The 13,024-nt window shown below is 46.3% G+C and overlaps 15 non-coding genes across 15 annotated transcripts; all 15 read left to right on the forward strand.

The window, feature by feature from the left end:
- The first annotated feature begins 361 nt into the window (after window positions 1-361).
- LOC143873666 (5S ribosomal RNA) lies at window positions 362-480 on the forward strand. Its single transcript, XR_013248369.1, has one exon. It is a non-coding gene; the product is annotated as a 5S ribosomal RNA (ribosomal RNA).
- A 597-nt stretch (window positions 481-1,077) lies between these two features.
- LOC143873336 (5S ribosomal RNA) lies at window positions 1,078-1,196 on the forward strand. Its single transcript, XR_013248050.1, has one exon. It is a non-coding gene; the product is annotated as a 5S ribosomal RNA (ribosomal RNA).
- Window positions 1,197-1,793: 597 nt separating this feature from the next.
- LOC143874318 (5S ribosomal RNA) lies at window positions 1,794-1,912 on the forward strand. Its single transcript, XR_013249002.1, has one exon. It is a non-coding gene; the product is annotated as a 5S ribosomal RNA (ribosomal RNA).
- Window positions 1,913-2,509: 597 nt separating this feature from the next.
- Window positions 2,510-2,628, forward strand: LOC143875375 (5S ribosomal RNA). Its single transcript, XR_013250025.1, has one exon. It is a non-coding gene; the product is annotated as a 5S ribosomal RNA (ribosomal RNA).
- Window positions 2,629-3,225: 597 nt separating this feature from the next.
- LOC143874664 (5S ribosomal RNA) lies at window positions 3,226-3,344 on the forward strand. The gene has a single exon (XR_013249336.1). It is a non-coding gene; the product is annotated as a 5S ribosomal RNA (ribosomal RNA).
- A 599-nt stretch (window positions 3,345-3,943) lies between these two features.
- LOC143875094 (5S ribosomal RNA) lies at window positions 3,944-4,062 on the forward strand. Its single transcript, XR_013249756.1, has one exon. It is a non-coding gene; the product is annotated as a 5S ribosomal RNA (ribosomal RNA).
- Window positions 4,063-4,659: 597 nt separating this feature from the next.
- Window positions 4,660-4,778, forward strand: LOC143875042 (5S ribosomal RNA). The gene has a single exon (XR_013249708.1). It is a non-coding gene; the product is annotated as a 5S ribosomal RNA (ribosomal RNA).
- Window positions 4,779-5,375: 597 nt separating this feature from the next.
- LOC143875310 (5S ribosomal RNA) lies at window positions 5,376-5,494 on the forward strand. Its single transcript, XR_013249965.1, has one exon. It is a non-coding gene; the product is annotated as a 5S ribosomal RNA (ribosomal RNA).
- Window positions 5,495-6,092: 598 nt separating this feature from the next.
- Window positions 6,093-6,211, forward strand: LOC143874704 (5S ribosomal RNA). The gene has a single exon (XR_013249375.1). It is a non-coding gene; the product is annotated as a 5S ribosomal RNA (ribosomal RNA).
- A 586-nt stretch (window positions 6,212-6,797) lies between these two features.
- LOC143875311 (5S ribosomal RNA) lies at window positions 6,798-6,916 on the forward strand. Its single transcript, XR_013249966.1, has one exon. It is a non-coding gene; the product is annotated as a 5S ribosomal RNA (ribosomal RNA).
- A 598-nt stretch (window positions 6,917-7,514) lies between these two features.
- Window positions 7,515-7,633, forward strand: LOC143875312 (5S ribosomal RNA). The gene has a single exon (XR_013249967.1). It is a non-coding gene; the product is annotated as a 5S ribosomal RNA (ribosomal RNA).
- Window positions 7,634-8,231: 598 nt separating this feature from the next.
- Window positions 8,232-8,350, forward strand: LOC143873667 (5S ribosomal RNA). The gene has a single exon (XR_013248370.1). It is a non-coding gene; the product is annotated as a 5S ribosomal RNA (ribosomal RNA).
- A 597-nt stretch (window positions 8,351-8,947) lies between these two features.
- LOC143875313 (5S ribosomal RNA) lies at window positions 8,948-9,066 on the forward strand. Its single transcript, XR_013249968.1, has one exon. It is a non-coding gene; the product is annotated as a 5S ribosomal RNA (ribosomal RNA).
- A 598-nt stretch (window positions 9,067-9,664) lies between these two features.
- On the forward strand, window positions 9,665-9,783 carry LOC143875315 (5S ribosomal RNA). Its single transcript, XR_013249969.1, has one exon. It is a non-coding gene; the product is annotated as a 5S ribosomal RNA (ribosomal RNA).
- A 598-nt stretch (window positions 9,784-10,381) lies between these two features.
- LOC143873668 (5S ribosomal RNA) lies at window positions 10,382-10,500 on the forward strand. Its single transcript, XR_013248371.1, has one exon. It is a non-coding gene; the product is annotated as a 5S ribosomal RNA (ribosomal RNA).
- Window positions 10,501-13,024: the final 2,524 nt, after the last annotated feature.

Here is a 13,024-nt window from a genome sequence, read left to right on the forward strand (position 1 = left end):
CAGGGGTTTGTTTAGATTCAGTGAGGTACCGGCTATAGCGGATGAGTGTACTAGTGGATGCGAGTCAGGAATCCGGTCGGAAGGTGTTTACTGGCCGTGAGCTACCCTTGGTGCACTAATATTGTTCCGACGATAAATTTTGATCCGCCCGTCAGATTGTGGCGATTCTTTTATTGATTCGGGGGTATTCGGGAAGATTCATCGCGCGATGACAGCCTTGGCGGTCATCCGGCTTCCCGACATGCTCGGATAGTCCATCCGATGTCATCTAGCAGGATTTTTTCGCACTTTCATTTAAACGGATTTCGTACGACAATGCGAATGGAAACTCTTTGTTACTTTGACAATGGAGAGGCATGCTGGGTGCGATCATACCAGCACAAATGCACTGGATCCCATCAGAACTCCGAAGTTAAGCGTGCTTGGGCGAGAGTAGTACTAGGATGGGTGACCTCCTTGGAAGTCCTCGTGTTGCACTCCTGTCACTTTTTTCGGCTATCTATCACTTTTTTCGAACAATCTTTTGGTTCTAGAACGTCGATGCGAACTGAAACGCACGTTCAGTGCGACGCCTCCTAGGTTTCGGTTCGGATCTTTTTATTTTCTTCCGGATGGTGAATTCAAATACGTCCGGTCTTTATTATGATGGGGTGATAGTGTCGTTTGATTCGATAAACGGAATTCGTTCTGACATTCCATTTATGGTCAAAATATAGCAGGGGTTTCTTTAGATTCAGTGAGGTACCGGCTATAGCGGATGAGTGTACTAGTGGATGCGAGTCAGGAATCCGGTCGGAAGGTGTTTACTGGCCGTGAGCTACCCTTGGTGCACTAATATTGTTCCGACGATAAATTTTGATCCGCCCGTCAGATTGTGGCGATTCTTATATTGATTCGGGGGTATTCGGGAAGATTCATCGCGCGATGACAGCCTTGGCGGTCATCCGGCTTCCCGACATGCTCGGATAGTCCATCCGATGTCATCTAGCAGGATTTTTTCGCACTTTCATTTAAACGGATTTCGTACGACAATGCGAATGGAAACTCTTTGTTACTTTGACAATGGAGAGGAATGCTGGGTGCGATCATACCAGCACAAATGCACTGGATCCCATCAGAACTCCGAAGTTAAGCGTGCTTGGGCGAGAGTAGTACTAGGATGGGTAACCTCCTGGGAAGTCCTCGTGTTGCACTCCTGTAACTTTTTTCGGCTATCAACCACTTTTTTCGAACAATCTTTCGGTTCTAGAACGTCGATGCGAACTGAAACGCACGTTCAGCGCGACGCCTCCTAGGTTTCGGTTCGGATCGTTTTGTTTTCTTCCGGATGGTTAATTCAAATACGTCCGTTCTTTATTATGGCGGGGTGATAGTAACGTTTGATTCGATAAACGGAATTCGTTCTGACATTTCATTTACGGTCAAAATATAGCAGGGGTTTGTTTAGATTCAGTGAGGTACCGGCTATGACGGATGAGTGTACTAGTAGATGCGAGTCAGGAATCCGGTCGGAAGGTGTTTACTGGCCGTGAGCTACCCTTACTGCACAAATATCATTCCGACGATAACTTTTGATCCGCCCGTCAGATCGTGGCGATTCATATATTGATTCGGGGGTACTCGGGAAGACTCATCGCGCGATGACAGCCTTGGCAGTCATCCGGCTTCCCGACATGCTCGGATCGTCCATCCGATGCCATCTAGCAGGATTTTTTCGCACTTTCACTTAAACGGACTTTGTACGACAATGCGAATGAAATCTCTTTATTACTTTGACAATGGAGAGGCATGCTGGGTGCGATCAGACCAGCACAAATGCACTGGATCCCATCAGAACTCCGAAGTTAAGCGTGCTTGGGCGAGAGTAGTACTAGGATGGGTGACCTCCTGGGAAGTCCTCGTGTTGCACTCGTGTCACTCTCTTCGGCTATCTACCACTTTTTTCGAACAATCTTTTGGTTCTAGAACGTCGATGCGAACTGAAACGCACGTTCAGTGCGACGCCACCTAGGTTTCGGTTCGGATCTTTTTATTTTCTTCCGGATGGTGAATTCAAATACGTCCGGTCTTTATTATGGCGTGGTGTTAGTGTCGTTTGATTCGATAAACGGAATTCGTTCTGACATTTCATTTACGGTCAAAATATAGCGGGGGTTTGTTTAGATTCAGTGAGGTACCGGCTATAGCGGATGAGTGTACTAGTGGATGCGAGTCAGGAATCCGGCCGGAAGGTGTTTACGAGCCGTGAGCTACCCCTGGTGAACAAATATCGTTCCGACGATAACTTTTGATCCGCCCGTCAGATCGTGGCGATTCATATATTGATTCGGGGGTTCTCGAGAAGATTCATCGTGCGATGACAGCCCTGGCGGTCATCCGGCTACCCGACATGCTCGGATCGTCCATCCGATGTCATCTAGCATGATTTTTTTGCACTTTCATTTAAACGGACTTCGTACGACAATGCGAATGGAAACTCTTTATTACTTTGACAGTGGGGAGACATTATGGGTGCAATCATAGCAGCACAAATGCACTAGATACCATCAGAACTCCGAAGTTAAGCGTGCTTGGGCGAGAGTTGTACTAGGATGAGTGACCTCTTGGGAAGTCCTCGTGTTGCACTCCTGTCACTTTTTTCGGCTATCTACCACTTTTTTCGAACAATCTTTCGGTTCTGGAACGTCGATGCGAACTGAAACGCACGTTCAGTGCGACGCCTCCTAGCTTTCGGTTCGGATCTTTTTATTTTCTTCCGGATGGTGAATTCAAATACGTCCGGTCTTTATTATGGCGGGGTGATAGTGTCGTTTGATTCGATAAACGGAATTCGTTCTGACATTTCATTTACGGTCAAAATATAGCAGGGGTTTGTTTAGATTCAGTGAGGTACCGGCTATAGCGGATGAGTGTACTAGTGGATGCGAGTCAGGAATCCGGTCGGAAGGTGTTTACTGGCCGTGAGCTACCCTTTGTGCACAAATATTGTTCCGACGATAAATTTTGATCCGCCCGTCAGATTGTGGCGATTCTTATATTGATTCGGGGGTACTCGGGAAGATTCATCGCGCGATGACAGCCTTGGCGGTCATCCGGCTTCCCGACATGCTCGGATAGTCCATCCGAGGTCATCTAGCAGGATTTTTTCGCACTTTCATTTAAACGGATTTCGTACGACAATGCGAATGGAAACTCTTTATTACTTTGACAATGGAGAGGCATGCTGGGTGCGATCATACCAGCTCAAATGCACTGGATCCCATCAGAACTCCGAAGTTAAGCGTGCTTGGGCGAGAGTAGTACTAGGATGGGTGACCTCCTGGGAAATCCTCGTGTTACACTCCTGTCACTTTTTTCGGCTATCTACCACTTTTTTCGAACAATCTTTCGGTTCTGGAACGTCGATGCGAACTGAAACGCACGTTCAGTGCGACGCCTCCTAGCTTTCGGTTCGGATCTTTTTATTTTCTTCCGGATGGTGAATTCAAATACGTCCGGTCTTTATTATGGCGGGGTGATAGTGTCGTTTGATTCGATAAACGGAATTCGTTCTGACATTTCATTTACGGTCAAAATATAGCAGGGGTTTGTTTAGATTCAGTGAGGTACCGGCTATAGCGGATGAGTGTACTAGTGGATGCGAGTCAGGAATCCGGTCGGAAGGTGTTTACAGGCCGTGAGCTACCCTTGGTGCACAAATATTGTTCCGACGATAACTTTTGATCCGCCCGTCAGATTGTGGCGATTCTTATATTGATTCGGGGGTACTCGGGAAGATTTTAATCGCGCCATGACAGCCCTGGCGGTCATCCGGCTTCCCGACATGCTCGGATCATCCATCCGATGTCATATAGCAGGATTTTTTCGCACTTTCATTTAAATGGATTTCGTACGACAATGCGAATGGAAACTCTTTATTACTTTGACAATGGAGAGGCATGCCGGGTGCGATTATACCAGCACAAATGCACTGGATCCCATCAGAACTTCGAAGTTAAGCGTGGTTGGGCGAGAGTAGTACTAGGATGGGTAACCTCCTGGGAAGTCCTCGTGTTGCACTCCTGTAACTTTTTTCGGCTATCAACCACTTTTTTCGAAAAATCTTTCGGTTCTAGAACGTCGATGCGAACTGAAACGCACGTTCAGCGCGACGCCTCCTAGGTTTCGGTTCGGATCTTTTTGTTTTCTTCCGGATGGTTAATTCAAATACGTCCGGTCTTTATTATGGCGGGGTGATAGTAACGTTTGATTCGATAAACGGAATTCGTTCTGACATTTCATTTACGGTCAAAATATAGCAGGGGTTTGTTTAGATTCAGTGAGGTACCGGCTATAGCGGATGAGTGTACTAGTAGATGCGAGTCAGGAATCCGGTCGGAAGGTGTTTACTGGCCGTGAGCTACCCTTGGTGCACAAATATCATTCCGACGATAACTTTTGATCCGCCCGTCAGATCGTGGCGATTCATATATTGATTCGGGGGTACTCGGGAAGATTCATCGCGCGAAGACAGCCTTGGCAGTCATCCGGCTTCCCGACATGCTGGGATCGTCCATCCGATGCCATCTAGCAGGATTTTTTCGCACTTTCACTTAAACGGACTTCGTACGACAATGCGAATGGAATCTCTTTATTACTTTGACAATGGAGAGGCATGCTGGGTGCGATCATACCAGCACAAATGCACTGGATCCCATCAGAACTTCGAAGTTAAGCGTGCTTGGGCGAGAGTAGTTCTAGGATGGGTAACCTCCTGGGAAGTCCTCGTGTTGCACTCGTGTAACTTTTTTCGGCTATCAACCACTTTTTTCGAACAATCTTTTGGTTCTAGAACGTCGATGCGAACTGAAACGCACGTTCAGTGCGACGCCACCTAGGTTTCGGTTCGGATCTTTTTATTTTCTTCCGGATGGTGAATTCAAATACGTCCGGTCTTTATTATGGCGGGGTGATAGTGTCGTTTGATTCGATAAACGGAATTCGTTCTGACATTTCATTTACGGTCAAAATATAGCGGGGGTTTGTTTAGATTCAGTGAGGTACCGGCTATAGCGGATGAGTGTACTAGTGGATGCGAGTCAGGAATCCGGCCGGAAGGTGTTTACTGGCCGTGAGCTACCCCTGGTGAACAAATATCGTTCCGACGATAACTTTTGATCCGCCCGTCAGATCGTGGCGATTCATATATTGATTCGGGGGTACTCGGGAAGATTCATCGTGCGATGACAGCCCTGGCGGTCATCCGGCTACCCGACATGCTCGGATCGTCCATCCGATGTCATCTAGCAGGATTTTTTTGCACTTTTATTTAAACGGACTTCGTACGACAATGCGAATGGAAACTCTTTATTACTTTGACAGTGGGGAGACATTCTGGGTGCAATCATAGCAGCACAAATGCACTGGATACCATCAGAACTCCGAAGTTAAGCGTGCTTGGGCGAGAGTTGTACTAGGATGAGTGACCTCTTGGGAAGTCCTCGTGTTGCACTCCTGTCACTTTTTTTGGCTATCTACCACTTTTTTCAAACAATCTTTTCGGTTCTGGAACGTCGATGCGAATTGAAACGCACGTTCAGTGCGACGCCTCCTAGCTTTCGGTTCGGATCTTTTTATTTTCTTCCGGATGGTGAATTCAAATACGTCCGGTCTTTATTATGGCGGGGTGATAGTGTCGTTTGATTCGATAAACGGAATTCGTTCTGACATTTCATTTACGGTCAAAATATAGCAGGTGTTTGTTTAGATTCAGTGAGGTACCGGCTATAGCGGATGAGTGTACTAGTGGATGCGAGTCAGGAATCCGGTCGGAAGGTGTTTACTAGCCGTGAGCTACCCTTGGTGCACAAATATTGTTCCGACGATAACTTTTGATCCGCCCGTCAGATTGTGGCGATTCATATATTGATTCGGGGGTACTCGGGAAGATTCATCGCGCGATGACAGCCTTGGCAGTCATCCGGCTTCCCGACATGCTCGGATCGTCCATCCGATGCCATCTAGCAGGATTTTTTCGCACTTTCACTTAAACGGACTTCGTACGACAATGCGAATGGAATCTCTTTATTACTTTGACAATGGAGAGGCATGCTGGGTGCGATCATACCAGCACAAATGCACTGGATCCCATCAGAACTCCGAAGTTAAGCGTGCTTGGGCGAGAGTAGTACTAGGATGGGTGACCTCCTGGGAAGTCCTCGTGTCACTTTCTTCGGCTATCTACCACTTTTTTCGAACAATCTTTTGGTTCTAGAACGTCGATGCGAACTGAAACGCACGTTCAGTGCGACGCCACCTAGGTTTCGGTTCGGATCTTTTTATTTTCTTCCGGATGGTGAATTCAAATACGTCCGGTCTTTATTATGGCGGGGTGATAGTGTCGTTTGATTCGATAAACGGAATTCGTTCTGACATTTCATTTACGGTCAAAATATAGCGGGGGTTTGTTTAGATTCAGTGAGGTACCGGCTATAGCGGATGAGTGTACTAGTGGAAGCGAGTCAGGAATCCGGCCGGAAGGTGTTTACTGGCCGTGAGCTACCCCTGGTGAACAAATATCGTTCCGACGATAACTTTTGATCCGCCCGTCAGATCGTGGCGATTCATATATTGATTCGGGGGTACTCGGGAAGATTCATCGTGCGATGACAGCCGTGGCGGTCATCCGGCTACCCGACATGCTCGGATCGTCCATCCGATGTCATCTAGCAGGATTTTTTTGCACTTTTATTTAAACGGACTTCGTACGACAATGCGAATGGAAACTCTTTATTACTTTGACAGTGGGGAGACATTCTGGGTGCAATCATAGCAGCACAAATGCACTGGATACCATCAGAACTCCGAAGTTAAGCGTGCTTGGGCGAGAGTTGTACTAGGATGAGTGACCTCTTGGGAAGTCCTCGTGTTGCACTCCTGTCACTTTTTTTGGCTATCTACCACTTTTTTCGAACAATCTTTTCGGTTCTGGAACGTCGATGCGAATTGAAACGCACGTTCAGTGCGACGCCTCCTAGCTTTCGGTTCGGATCTTTTTATTTTCTTCCGGATGGTGAATTCAAATACGTCCGGTCTTTATTATGGCGGGGTGATAGTGTCGTTTGATTCGATAAACGGAATTCGTTCTGACATTTCATTTACGGTCAAAATATAGCGGGGGTTTGTTTAGATTCAGTGAGGTACCGGCTATAGCGGATGAGTGTACTAGTGGAAGCGAGTCAGGAATCCGGCCGGAAGGTGTTTACTGGCCGTGAGCTACCCCTGGTGAACAAATATCGTTCCGACGATAACTTTTGATCCGCCCGTCAGATCGTGGCGATTCATATATTGATTCGGGGGTACTCGGGAAGATTCATCGTGCGATGACAGCCGTGGCGGTCATCCGGCTACCCGACATGCTCGGATCGTCCATCCGATGTCATCTAGCAGGATTTTTTTGCACTTTTATTTAAACGGACTTCGTACGACAATGCGAATGGAAACTCTTTATTACTTTGACAGTGGGGAGACATTCTGGGTGCAATCATAGCAGCACAAATGCACTGGATACCATCAGAACTCCGAAGTTAAGCGTGCTTGGGCGAGAGTTGTACTAGGATGAGTGACCTCTTGGGAAGTCCTCGTGTTGCACTCCTGTCACTTTTTTTGGCTATCTACCACTTTTTTCGAACAATCTTTTCGGTTCTGGAACGTCGATGCGAATTGAAACGCACGTTCAGTGCGACGCCTCCTAGCTTTCGGTTCGGATCTTTTTATTTTCTTCCGGATGGTGAATTCAAATACGTCCGGTCTTTATTATGGCGGGGTGATAGTGTCGTTTGATTCGCTAAACGGAATTCGTTCTGACATTCCATTTATGGTCAAAATATAGCAGGGGTTTGTTTAGATTCAGTGAGGTACCGGCTATAGCGGATGAGTGTACTAGTGGATGCGAGTCAGGAATCCGGGCGGAAGGTGTTTACTGGCCGTGAGCTACCCTTGGTGCACAAATATTGTTCCGACGATAACTTTTGATCCGCCCGTCAGATTGTGGCGATTCTTATATTGATTCGGGGGTACTCGGGAAGATTCATCGCGCGATGACAGCCTTGGCGGTCATCCGGCTTCCCGACATGCTCGGATAGTCCATCCGATGTCATCTAGCAGGATTTTTTCGCACTTTCATTTAAACGGATTTCGTACGACAATGCGAATGGAAACTCTTTATTACTTTGACAATGGAGAGGCATGCTGGGTGCGATCATACCAGCACAAATGCACTGGATCCCATCAGAACTCCGAAGTTAAGCGTGCTTGGGCGAGAGTAGTACTAGGATGGGTGACCTCCTTGGAAGTCCTCGTGTTGCACTCCTGTCACTTTTTTCGGCTATCTATCACTTTTTTCGAACAATCTTTTGGTTCTAGAACGTCGATGCGAACTGAAACGCACGTTCAGTGCGACGCCTCCTAGGTTTCGGTTCGGATCTTTTTATTTTCTTCCGGATGGTGAATTCAAATACGTCCGGTCTTTTTTATGGCGGGGTGATAGTGTCGTTTGATTCGATAAACGGAATTCGTTCTGACATTTCATTTACGGTCAAAATATAGCGGGGGTTTGTTTAGATTCAGTGAGGTACCGGCTATAGCGGATGAGTGTACTAGTGGATGCGAGTCAGGAATCCGGCCGGAAGGTGTTTACTGGCCGTGAGCTACCCCTGGTGAACAAATATCGTTCCGACGATAACTTTTGATCCGCCCATCAGATCGTGGCGATTCATATATTGATTCGTGGGTACTCGGGAAGATTCATCGTGCGATGACAGCCCTGGCGGTCATCCGGCTACCCGACATGCTCGGATCGTCCATCCGATGTCATCTAGCAGGATTTTTTTGCACTTTCATTTAAACGGACTTCGTACGACAATGCGAATGGAAACTCTTTATTACTTTGACAGTGGGGAGACATTCTGGGTGCAATCATAGCAGCACAAATGCACTGGATACCATCAGAACTCCGAAGTTAAGCGTGCTTGGGCGAGAGTTGTACTAGGATGAGTGACCTCTTGGGAAGTCCTCGTGTTGCACTCCTGTCACTTTTTTTGGCTATCTACCACTTTTTTCGAACAATCTTTTCGGTTCTGGAACGTCGATGCGAATTGAAACGCACGTTCAGTGCGACGCCTCCTAGCTTTCGGTTCGGATCTTTTTATTTTCTTCCGGATGGTGAATTCAAATACGTCCGGTCTTTATTATGGCGGGGTGATAGTGTCGTTTGATTCGATAAACGGAATTCGTTCTGACATTTCATTTACGGTCAAAATATAGCGGGGGTTTGTTTAGATTCAGTGAGGTACCGGCTATAGCGGATGAGTGTACTAGTGGAAGCGAGTCAGGAATCCGGCCGGAAGGTGTTTACTGGCCGTGAGCTACCCCTGGTGAACAAATATCGTTCCGACGATAACTTTTGATCCGCCCGTCAGATCGTGGCGATTCATATATTGATTCGGGGGTACTCGGGAAGATTCATCGTGCGATGACAGCCGTGGCGGTCATCCGGCTACCCGACATGCTCGGATCGTCCATCCGATGTCATCTAGCAGGATTTTTTTGCACTTTTATTTAAACGGACTTCGTACGACAATGCGAATGGAAACTCTTTATTACTTTGACAGTGGGGAGACATTCTGGGTGCAATCATAGCAGCACAAATGCACTGGATACCATCAGAACTCCGAAGTTAAGCGTGCTTGGGCGAGAGTTGTACTAGGATGAGTGACCTCTTGGGAAGTCCTCGTGTTGCACTCCTGTCACTTTTTTTGGCTATCTACCACTTTTTTCGAACAATCTTTTCGGTTCTGGAACGTCGATGCGAATTGAAACGCACGTTCAGTGCGACGCCTCCTAGCTTTCGGTTCGGATCTTTTTATTTTCTTCCGGATGGTGAATTCAAATACGTCCGGTCTTTATTATGGCGGGGTGATAGTGTCGTTTGATTCGCTAAACGGAATTCGTTCTGACATTCCATTTATGGTCAAAATATAGCAGGGGTTTGTTTAGATTCAGTGAGGTACCGGCTATAGCGGATGAGTGTACTAGTGGATGCGAGTCAGGAATCCGGGCGGAAGGTGTTTACTGGCCGTGAGCTACCCTTGGTGCACAAATATTGTTCCGACGATAACTTTTGATCCGCCCGTCAGATTGTGGCGATTCTTATATTGATTCGGGGGTACTCGGGAAGATTCATCGCGCGATGACAGCCTTGGCGGTCATCCGGCTTCCCGACATGCTCGGATAGTCCATCCGATGTCATCTAGCAGGATTTTTTCGCACTTTCATTTAAACGGATTTCGTACGACAATGCGAATGGAAACTCTTTATTACTTTGACAATGGAGAGGCATGCTGGGTGCGATCATACCAGCACAAATGCACTGGATCCCATCAGAACTCCGAAGTTAAGCGTGCTTGGGCGAGAGTAGTACTAGGATGGGTGACCTCCTTGGAAGTCCTCGTGTTGCACTCCTGTCACTTTTTTCGGCTATCTATCACTTTTTTCGAACAATCTTTTGGTTCTAGAACGTCGATGCAAACTGAAACGCACGTTCAGTGCGACGCCTCCTAGGTTTCGGTTCGGATCTTTTTATTTTCTTTCGGATGGTGAATTCAAATACGTCCGGTCTTTATTATGGCGGGGTGATAGTGTCGTTTGATTCGATAAACGGAATTCGTTCTGACATTTCATTTACGGTCAAAATATAGCGGGGGTTTGTTTAGATTCAGTGAGGTACCGGTGTGGACCCCGATCCGAGAGAGAGGCGGGGAACGGGCCCCACACTAAGTCTCAGGATCATCCACGTGAATGGAGAGCTCTACCAAGGAACTCTCGAAAGAAGTGCCTCTCACAGCATGAGTGGCGATATGAAAGGTGAGATACCTCTCGATTCGGGGACTAGCCCAGATTCGAGGCGTACCTTAAACAAAGAAGAGTCGCCATCCAAGGAAAAGGCAAATGGGCCCTGGATCCCATACTATGCTCTGTTGCAACGGATAACCAGAGATATAAAATAAGGTTCGTGCCTGGTTACGAATTCGGAAGGTCTAAAGAGCACCTCATCCGCCCAAGTGCAAACACCTGGTCTCTTATGCCATTTACTTAATAATTTTGAAGAGCTTTGGGCGAAAATCATATGGAATGGGAATGAATATCTCCGAGAAGACGTCTATCTAATCATGCATGTCTCGGAGATGAAATCAAAGGCACACAAGATAAAATAAAAGAAACATGTGTCACCTAAGCATAGCTAGGTTATAAGTGACATGCCTAATGGGTGTCTAAGTTCTGATGAACAAACACATGCACGACACACCAAAAAGTATAAGGTCTGCGCAATAAAGTAAGAAAACACTGCAAAACATAGAAAAATGACTCGATACTATACAACCCTAAGACTCTAATCTATACCTAGGCCCGAGTCTTTAGATGATCTGATGTTCATCCAAAGAAGCCTACGTATCCCCGCCTCCACGAGAATCAAGGCAACGTAGTTCTTCGCACCTATTCTAAGCTATGATGCCTAAGACATCTAGACCTCTATCCTAGACTCGATCTAAAAGACCGGACTAGCTCTTAAAGCTTCTTGTGTGATTATTTAAATTCCAATGAATTGCAGATTTTAGGACACCCTATATGCCCTAACTAAATGCAGGTTAGCCCTAAGCTAATGCAGGTGGTTCCTATAATCTATGTGTAGCTAGGCTGTATATCCTAAGGAAAACAGTAGGATCTATCGCATCTTAGACCTAGTCATCAATTGGGGATGTGGATCGCCAACTAACCGGACGGAGGCGTAAAACTCCTAGCTATGACTCACTCCTAACTCTAACACAAGCAAAATAAACACACAACAAACAAACAACGAACGAGGGAGCAACTCCCGACTCAAAAACTCTCTAACTAGAACAAACTCCTAACTCTAAAGGAAGATCCTTTCGAAAAAAAAACAATATTTTGAAAGATTTTTATAATTTTGAAAGATTTAACATGCTTATCTTTAAAGGTTTGGCTGGACTTGGGATGTGGATCCCAAGCTGCACTACGTACCTCGTGGAAGAGGATCAAGCCAACGTAGTTCGGAACAGATTTCCTAACTACTCCTAATGACTCAAGATTTTTGAGATTTTTGGTTTTTCAGATGTTTTTGTTGTTTTTAAGTGTTTTTGACTCAAGGGGGACAAATCCTATCATCATAAGGGGAGGACAGATTCCTGATATCCCGCAAAGGTTGGACAGCATCCTATGCTTTGCGGGGGAAAAGAACAGAAACACAGCTCTGCAAGGGTTGGACAGCATCCTATACCTTGCAGGAGCGGATAGAAAAAAACATGATACGATGAGAGGTTGGATAAAATCCTAACTCCTATGATGATAGAATTTGATTCCTGAACAAGAGGACTGACTCCCTAGACTAAGGACGGATTCCTATGCTAGTGGGCTATCAAACTAAGATAAAGCTCAACAAGTAATAAGGAAAGACCTTGTGCATATTTGGCAAAGGTAAAACATCCAGCCGGGCCGGACAGCTACCTAGCCCTAGGGTGCAACAAATGTGCAACCCAATACCCATAAGGGTAAGGGGTATGATGCCAAGCCGAGTAGGATGTTCTCCCAAAACCAAATGATGCACAAAGAGGAGGATGCTAATAGAACGAGATTGGGCAAGTCTCCTAGGATGGACTCACTAATGAGACAAAGCTTGTCTCTAAAGGATACAACTTTCTCTGCCCGAGACATAGCCTGTCTCCCTGAGAGAGCTCTAGAGAACTCTTTCATTGCCCTTGCAATGAATGGGTTTCTAATGTCTAGGGGATACACACCATAAAGACTGGACAAATCTTAAAATAAATGAGGGGAGTGCTACTTGGACTAAGCGAATCCCCTAAGGATGGGCTTAGGCTAGCGCCTTCATCGCCCTACAAGAAAAGGGGATTCTAGTATCTAAAGAAAATTAACAGCAATCTATAAGACTGTGTTAGTCTATCAAAGAGAG

The sequence above is a fragment of the Tasmannia lanceolata genome, unplaced genomic scaffold, assembly GCF_043159265.1.
Source record: "Tasmannia lanceolata isolate RefF3 unplaced genomic scaffold, GAP_Taslan_0.1 ptg000003l, whole genome shotgun sequence".
Classification (NCBI taxonomy): domain Eukaryota; kingdom Viridiplantae; phylum Streptophyta; class Magnoliopsida; order Canellales; family Winteraceae; genus Tasmannia; species Tasmannia lanceolata.